Source organism: Lithobates pipiens, unplaced genomic scaffold, assembly GCF_037356315.1.
Source record: "Lithobates pipiens isolate NorthernLeopardFrog02 unplaced genomic scaffold, aLitPip1_a1.2 Scaffold_94, whole genome shotgun sequence".
NCBI lineage: Eukaryota > Metazoa > Chordata > Amphibia > Anura > Ranidae > Lithobates > Lithobates pipiens.
In genome coordinates, this window is record NW_027507917.1 from 969,228 (window position 1) to 978,929 (window position 9,702).

Sequence of the window (9,702 nt, forward strand, 5' to 3'; positions counted from 1 at the left end):
CCTCCCTTCCCACCCCACACCCCAGAAGAACAGCCCCAGGGTGTTTGAGAACCCAAACCAAACATAATCAAACCCATTTAAAGGAGAAATCTCCCGTGGGGGCGGTGCGTATCAACCAGCACACCTAGGACAGAGTCTCCTGCGCAGAGTAGACAAACTCCAGCGCAGCCGCTTCCTGGAGGCAAAGGAAAAGAAAAAACAAGACAAAAGGGAACAAATCGTAGTGTATGTGGCGCCTCCAATTGAAGTACAAGATTCTCTTGGAATGTTCCAAGGGCTCATTCTTAGTAACAACTCATCCAACAGGGCGACAACATCGGAGTAGCGGGGTCCAGCATCATCAGTTCAATGTATTCACATCCAGAAGTAGTCACGCAAACCCCCCCGGGTATAAACTAGAGAAAAGGTAGGGCCCTAAGGCCCGTTAGACAGAAATATGAGGACATGAACCCGTAGACCCCCCCTAAAGAGCATCAGAATATCAGGTCGGCTCCTCGCCCCCTGCCCAAAACCAGTAATGAAAAGGAGAGGGGCACTCCGACCTGCCCTCCAAGTTCCGAAATGGAGGGACAGAGCTGGGGGGGGGGGGGGGGGAATTCGATCCGCTTAACACTGGGCATAGCTTGTGATGCTTGTGGACCCCAGTCGGGTAATCACCATCAAAAAATTATCTCTGCTGGGGAAGGGAATCAATCCATCTGGAGGCCTCACTCGGGGCGGTAAAGAAACGTACGGATTCTCCGTCAATCACTCTGAGTTTCGCGGGGAACATCATGTTGTACTTGAGACCTTTGGTGCGCAGCTGGGCCTTGACTTGGTCGAATGTCCTGCGTTGCCTCTGCGTCTCCACAGAATAATCAGGAAAGAGCATTAATTTAGCATTTTCAAAGCGCAGGTCTCCCACCTTCCTCGCCTCCCGAAGAACCAGGTCTCTGTCTCTAAAGTTCAAAAGGCGGAAAATAAACGTGCGTGGCGGGGCGCCCGGTGGGCCACGAACCGACGGCATTCTGTGCGCTCGTTCCACGACAAAATGAGGGGAGAACTCAGCGAGCGGGAGAAGTGTACGTAACAAACGTTCGGTAAAGGCTTCGGTGTCACGACCCTCCGACCCTTCCGGGAGGCCCACCAACCTCAGGTTGTTCCTCCTATTCCTGTTCTCGTGGTCCTCGGCCCTGGATTCCAGCGCCTTCACCCGCACCTGCAGGGTACGGAGGGAGGCATCATGGTCGCGGGTAACATCTTCCACGTCTCCAACCCTCCGCTCCACCTCGGCAAGCCGCTCCCGGTGTTTATCCATATCTCGCCGGATAAGCCCCATGTCGAGCTGTATCTGCTCTATCTTAGTGGTTAGGGTAGTCTGGCAACCAGTGATCGCTTGCATAAGAGCTTGGAATTGATCCTCACCCATCGGTGGCGTGTCAGCGTGGTCCGTTTGAGACGCCATGTTGGTGTAGGCCTGCCCGCGTGCCGCGCGGGTCTGTAGCGGAGTTCCCGGCGGGGTTCCCGGGACCGTGTGCTTCTTCCTATGGGAACCGGAGCTACCCCTGCGCATCCCCGAGCCTCACCACCGCTTCACCGGCCCACGGGGAGAGATATATGTCCCTAAATACCGGATAAATAGCCTGCCAGGTGCGGAGCTCTCTGCAAACACGTCCTAGCTGGTTGCCATCTTGGCCACGCCCCCATGTCTAATTCTATTTATCTTCTCTCTCTGATTTCCATTTTGTAAATCCCGGCTTCATTTTATGAATGGAAATGAATACTTCATGAATACAAGGCGCCCGGTAGGCTCCCATCCTCCGTTCATCATTATTTTGTATAAAATGTAATCTGTTCAACATGTGATGATCTCATTATAACAATGTATATAGTTCTATAGACACGCCATGCAATTTTATTCATGGCAATTTTTAAGCATAATCATTTACAATTGTTATTTCTCTTATAGCATATATTACTTCACGCGGCACTTCCAAAAAAACTCCCAAGGAAGCTCTTCTGAGCGAAACATGTAGAGTAGGAAGGAAGTGGTTGTATATGTCCAAAGAAATGATACGAGATTCTTGTAAATGTTTACTGCGATTTTAAAGAATTGTTGAAATAAAATTGATGTTTCTAAATGGATTGTTTATTCTACTCTCTGGTACCTTAAAAGTCCCGCCTGCCCCTTCCTCCAGCTTTTTAATAATAAAAGGTGGAGCTTTAAAAATAAAATAAAATTACACTGTTACTCTAGAACAGGGGTCCAAACTTCCTAAATAAAGGGCCAGTTTACTGTCCTTCAGACTTCAATGGGGCTGGACTGTGACCAGTGGGAATGGAAAATGCCCCATCATTGGTATTATTTGGGGAAGGGGGGGTATAGCCCCATTGTTGTTATCATGGCTTTAAAGGAATTGTGCCCCATCATTGGTATCAGTGGGAGGAATAGTGCCCCATCATTGGTATCAGTGGGAGGAATAGTGCCCCATCATTCAGAAAGTAATAGTATGCCCTTTAGTAGCTGTCTCTAGGTTATTGTTGGCCTGTGATAGCAGCTACACAGATCCATTACCACGTAAGAGCAATCACAGACTTCCTTTAATTGCTGTGAACCTCCAATAAATTTGGCTCTTGACCTCCTGATAGCAGTGAAAGATACGGTCAGGACCCAGATCGGAACCTACAACTGCTTGTTGCTGACCTTTGACTTGTTCCTTGACTACGCTTCCTCTTGATCCCAACCTGCAACCACTTTTTACTGATTTTTGGCTTGTTTACTGACTAGACGTCTGCTTGATCCCTACCTGTTTATATCTGCTACTGGACCCCAGCTTGCTCACCTCCTGGTGGTGAGATCCTGAGGGCCGCGACCTGGTACACATTTAAACCAATCTCCACCATCAAGAGCTTTGGTGAACACTGGTTGGTGCTTAGACCTTGGGTGAGCCCGGTCATCCCCCAGGGTGACCTGCTTGTGAACCTATCCTGCTGGTTGGTGGGAGCCTCTCTACTGCTATAGCTACTGGTCTCTGAGCCTGACCCCAAATCGTGACAGATACCTTGTACAAGCAATTAATCCTTCTTACGGTGTCCAGGAGTATCTTCTACCCAGCTTCTCTATGACCCCCTTCAGCAAGAAGGTTTCTTTCCAAAGGACTTCCCAGGCAACGTTCTTCTTGACCAGCTCCCTCCATATACAGGACAGCCAAACTTCTGAGCCACCAGCATATGCCCTCAGGTGAGGCAAGGCTCAGGAGAGAAAACTTTTTATGCCAGTCTTTATGAACCTATTTAAAATGGAGGAACCCTTAAAATCCCTGTCTGGTCTCAGGGAACCTTTGCTATTAACAACTGTATCTACAGCTCACTGTACATTAGTGTGATGATCAGTGAGAAGAATGTTCCTTACATTGGTGATCAGTGAGAAGAATGTTCCTTACATTGGTGATCAGTGAGAAGAATGTTCCTTACATTGGTGATCAGTGAGAAGAATGCTCCTTACATTGGTGATCAGTGAGAAGAATGTTCCTTACATTGGTGATCAGTGAGAAGAATGATCCTTACATTGGTGATCAGTGAGAAGAATGTTCCTTACATTGGTGATCAGTGAGAAGAATGTTCCTTACATTGGTGATCAGTGAGAAGAATGTTCCTTACATTGGTGATCAGTGAGAAGAATGTTCCTTACATTGGTGATCAGTGGGAAGAATGTCCCTTACATTGGTGATCAGTGAGAAGAATGTTCCTTACATTGGTGATCAGTGAGAAGAATGTTCCTTACATTGGTGATCAGTGAGAAGAATGTTCCTTACATTGGTGATCAGTGGGAAGAATGTCCCTTACATTGGTGATCAGTGAGAAGAATGTTCCTTACATTGGTGATCAGTGAGAAGAATGTTCCTTACATTGGTGATCAGTGAGAAGAATGTTCCTTACATTGGTGATCAGTGAGAAGAATGTTCCTTACATTGGTGATCAGTGAGAAGAATGTTCCTTACATTGGTGGTCAGTGAGAAGAATGTTCCTTACATTGGTGATCGGTTGGTGATTCAAACCATCTATGGTCAGTATAAGATGACTGGTTTGATTGCTTCTGCCGGTTACTGTTTTCAGAGATTCCAGTCATCAGTTTGGGAAGGGCAATGGCCAAGTCATGAATATTTACATCACCAAACTATTCCCTGAGGTCCTTCTTCAGAGAGGTATGCCTCGGGGAAGTGATAAATATTTGGGTGACCTTTACATTGGTGATCAGTGAGAAGAATGTCCCTTACATTGGTGATCAGTGAGAAGAATGTTCCTTACATTGGTGATCAGTGAGAAGAATGTCCCTTACATTGGTGATCAGTGAGAAGAATGTTCCTTACATTGGTGATCAGTGAGAAGAATGTTCCTTACATTGGTGATCAGTGAGAAGAATGTTCCTTACATTGGTGGTCAGTGAGAAGAATGTTCCTTACATTGGTGATCAGTGAGAAGAATGTTCCTTACATTGGTGATCAGTGAGAAGAATGCTCCTTACATTGGTGATCAGTGAGAAGAATGTTCCTTACATTGGTGATCAGTGAGAAGAATGTCCCTTACATTGGTGATCAGTGAGAAGAATGTTCCTTACATTGGTGATCAGTGAGAAGAATGTTCCTTACATTGGTGATCAGTGAGAAGAATGTTCCTTACATTGGTGGTCAGTGAGAAGAATGTTCCTTACATTGGTGATCAGTGAGAAGAATGATCCTTACATTGGTGATCAGTGAGAAGAATGTTCCTTACATTGGTGATCAGTGAGAAGAATGTTCCTTACATTGGTGATCAGTGAGAAGAATGATCCTTACATTGGTGATCAGTGAGAAGAATGTTCCTTACATTGGTGATCAGTGAGAAGAATGTTCCTTACATTGGTGGTCAGTGAGAAGAATGTTCCTTACATTGGTGATCAGTGAGAAGAATGTTCCTTACATTGGTAATCAGTGAGAAGAATTTTCCTTACATTGGTGGTCAGTGGGAAGAATGTTCCTTACATTGGTGATCAGTGAGAAGAATGTCCCTTACATTGGTGATCAGTGAGAAGAATGTTCCTTACATTGGTGATCAGTGAGAAGAATGTTCCTTACATTGGTGATCAGTGAGAAGAATGTTCCTTACATTGGTGGTCAGTGAGAAGAATGTTCCTTACATTGGTGATCAGTGAGAAGAATGATCCTTACATTGGTGATCAGTGAGAAGAATGTTCCTTACATTGGTGATCAGTGAGAAGAATGTTCCTTACATTGGTGATCAGTGAGAAGAATGTTCCTTACATTGGTGATCAGTGGGAAGAATGTTCCTTACATTGGTGATCAGTGAGAAGAATGTTCCTTACATTGGTGGTCAGTGAGAAGAATGATCCTTACATTGGTGATCAGTGAGAAGAATGTTCCTTACATTGGTGATCAGTGAGAAGAATGTTCCTTACATTGGTGATCAGTGAGAAGAATGTTCCTTACATTGGTGATCAGTGAGAAGAATGTTCCTTACATTGGTGATCAGTGGGAAGAATGTCCCTTACATTGGTGATCAGTGAGAAGAATGTTCCTTACATTGGTGATCAGTGAGAAGAATGTTCCTTACATTGGTGATCAGTGAGAAGAATGTTCCTTACATTGGTGATCAGTGAGAAGAATGTTCCTTACATTGGTGATCAGTGAGAAGAATGTTCCTTACATTGGTGATCAGTGAGAAGAATGTTCCTTACATTGGTGATCAGTGAGAAGAATGTTCCTTACATTGGTGATCAGTGAGAAGAATGTTCCTTACATTGGTGATCAGTGAGAAGAATGTTCCTTACATTGGTGATCAGTGAGAAGAATGTTCCTTACATTGGTGATCAGTGAGAAGAATGTTCCTTACATTGGTGATCAGTGGGAAGAATGTTCCTTACATTGGTGATCAGTGGGAAGAATGTTCCTTACATTGGTGATCAGTGAGAAGAATGTTCCTTACATTGGTGATCAGTGAGAAGAATGTCCCTTACATTGGTGATCAGTGGGAAGAATGTTCCTTACATTGGTGATCAGTGAGAAGAATGTTCCTTACATTGGTGATCAGTGAGAAGAATGTTCCTTACATTGGTGATCAGTGGGAAGAATGTTCCTTACATTGGTGATCAGTGGGAAGAATGTTCCTTACATTGGTGATCAGTGAGAAGAATGTTCCTTACATTGGTGATCAGTGGGAAGAATGTTCCTTACATTGGTGATCAGTGAGAAGAATGTTCCTTACATTGGTGATCAGTGGGAAGAATGTTCCTTACATTGGTGATCAGTGAGAAGAATGTTCCTTACATTGGTGATCAGTGAGAAGAATGTTCCTTACATTGGTGATCAGTGAGAAGAATGTTCCTTACATTGGTGATCAGTGAGAAGAATGTTCCTTACATTGGTGATCAGTGAGAAGAATGTTCCTTACATTGGTGATCAGTGACAAGAATGTTCCTTACATTGGTGATCAGTGAGAAGAATGTTCCTTACATTGGTGATCAGTGAGAAGAATGTTCCTTACATTGGTGATCAGTGGGAAGAATGTTCCTTACATTGGTGATCAGTGGGAAGAATGTTCCTTACATTGGTGATCAGTGAGAAGAATGTTCCTTACATTGGTGATCAGTGGGAAGAATGTTCCTTACATTGGTGATCAGTGAGAAGAATGTTCCTTACATTGGTGATCAGTGAGAAGAATGTTCCTTACATTGGTGATCAGTGAGAAGAATGTTCCTTACATTGGTGATCAGTGGGAAGAATGTTCCTTACATTGGTGATCAGTGAGAAGAATGTTCCTTACATTGGTGATCAGTGAGAAGAATGTTCCTTACATTGGTGATCAGTGGGAAGAATGTTCCTTACATTGGTGATCAGTGAGAAGAATGTTCCTTACATTGGTGATCAGTGAGAAGAATGTCCCTTACATTGGTGTCAAGTTATTCGAGAGGCACAAATTGCTCCATTCTCCACGCCTAGCAAACTCTGGAGGAACCCTGGCTGAGAGAGACTACTTTATGTTTGCATCCTCTCCAGGCAAAAGCCCAGGAGGGACACAAGTCCCTGGAAAGGTCACCCAAATATTTATCACCTCCCCGAGGCATACCTCTCTGAAGAAGGACCTCAGGGAATAGTTTGGTGATGTAAATATTCATGACTTGGCCATTGCCCTTCCCAAACTGATGACTGGAATCTCTGAAAACAGTAACCGGCAGAAGCAATCAAACCAGTCATCTTATACTGACCATAGATGGTTTGAATCTCAGCCAGTTCAGCAGGGACCGGCCGAGATTCGGCCCATCTATGGGCAGGCTGATTGTACCCAAGTTACAACAATGTCCGGGGAATTCCCAGGAAAAAAACCAAAGCCTACTTACCACCAGCTCACAGACAACCAAATTAACCTGTCTAACAGTATGCGTTAAAAGCAGGGGTTTAGTCTGCATTTGCAAACGCATGCGTGAGCCACAGAGCCGCGTCACGGCACCCCGGTATCTGTGGTCCTAACACTAAAATATATTCAATATATCAAAGATTGTACCCGAGCTGATCCATCCAGTTTAGGGTTGGTCCCTACATATGACTAGGCTGATCACCATTTTACCAGGACCATATGACGAGGGGGGTCTGGGGCTCTTACCTGCACCTCATAGAGAGCTCATTAACCGACCCGTTAGATTGGATACAAATTGTACGGTATCTTTAGTTAGACAGCCCCCCTCCCCCCCCACACTACATGGTTGCCGATAAATCTAAAAAGGAATTGTGCAATTCGATTGTAACAAGTCAGGCCAGCTTTGTGAATGGGAAATGAAATTGTCACGTGAAGATTTTCTCCCAACGCCGTGTAAAGATCCAGAAACTCAGCACAGGTGACGCCATGCTACATTGTCACCTGAGCTTCATCCCGACCACACCCCAGCTAACCCTTCACAGGCCACAGCAAAGATCCTCCATGAAAAGAGAAGGATCCTCCATACAACGAGCAGGATCAGAGTGGTTGCAGAATGATCCATAGACAGTCCCACCCCTGTACAGAGTTCCCGTGCACGAGCGTCTTCTATGGGTAAACCCAATGAGAAAATTCGACTATCCTTAACATACACATAATAAAGTGCCAGAGGAGCTATAGACAATGCTTCCAGGAAATGCATCAGTGCATTGTCCGCAATTGTTTTTGCTATAGAAAAATAGAAGATTTGGAAAGCAAAAGAAATGGCGGGCAAATGTTTTTTCCTTCATTTTTTCATTTTTTTTACCTGGTCACCCGGCCAGCAACACACTTCATGCTCTGGAGTACTATCATTATTATTAGTAATACTATTGTAGCACTAACCCCCGAAGGAGCTGTTGGTTATTTTTGGGCTTACCGTTACCTTTCGATCTCCTTGTGACACGTCTAGGGGATGTCCCGTGGTAGATGGCCCAGTAACTTGAGACTGACAATAGATCCACTTGAATGGATTTTATTTGCAAAATCTCAAACCATTGAACAGTCTTTCAACTTGGGATCAGAGGGTTGGAAAGGGAAGTTCAGGTTCTCTCAATGTCAAAGTCAAAAAACATTGGAGAACTTGCTTACTTTGACTGCATCCAGAGAAAAGGCCATTCGCAACTGGATGATCACTCAGATTGGACAGTCCCCCTCTCACCAGGCCTAGCAGCCAACCAGGTGTTTACTCAGGAACCGACGTTGTTGCAGAACAAGTAGGGAAACTAAGCTGTAGAACACTTGTAGGATACCTGGATCTTTCAGCCAGCTTGGCGATATCCACAAGACCGGATTCTATCAGTTACTTCAGCCCTTCCAGGCTCTTGTTAAGAAAACCAACCCGTACGTGGTGTTCTTCTAAAGAGTCCTCCCCTGGAATGTTCGAAGTTCAATGGGTCTCTCCCGAACCGGAGATGGCACCCAACCACCTTGGAATCCTTCCTTAGTTCCCTTGCCTTGGGCTAGCCAGCCCCGAGGCATTAAAATCAGGTGGATCCGCACCCCAGGCTATAGCCTTTCCGGGGGCTGGTCAGGAGGACCAGGACCATGTAGTCAGCACAGCATACCAGACCGGAACTCCGAAACCACGTGACGTCCCCATCTTAAATACCCTCTCCCAGAAGGCACAGCGAGAGGGCCACTCCCACTGACCTGACTCCGAGAGAGAGTAAATTAAACGCCCAACCAGACCAAAGTTCCACGCCTGCCCACCAGAGACAGTGCCCCCCTGTGGCCGGGCTGAACATCTCACAGCCCAGTCAGACTGACACAGAAGTCCAATTTAGGCAAATAGACCCAAACCAAACTGTAGTTTGGATAAAGTTAAATTTTGAAAAACACATAGCGCGAGCTCTTCAGGAGCCCGCCGCTACACTATTATTATCATTTTCTATTTTTTTATTCACCTACTTTTATTTTTTTTTAACCCGTTTCACGATTTTATTAATTTATTTTTATTGTATAAGAGCTGTCAAAGCAAAAAGGCGCCATGCAGGCAGAGTTTTTCCTTTTTTTGGGGGGGGGGGGGGGTTTCAGGACCGTCGGCACCGCGATTGAAGATGGGCTGCCGTTCCTGCATTTTCCACCTTTTTCAAAACACAGCCTGCAAGATAACCATGCGATTTCCCCGCCGTTCCCGCAATTGCGCTACATTTTTACCCCACTCCCAGTAACAGAATGTGGTCCCACTGAACACCTAACGCGGACCTCATGCGC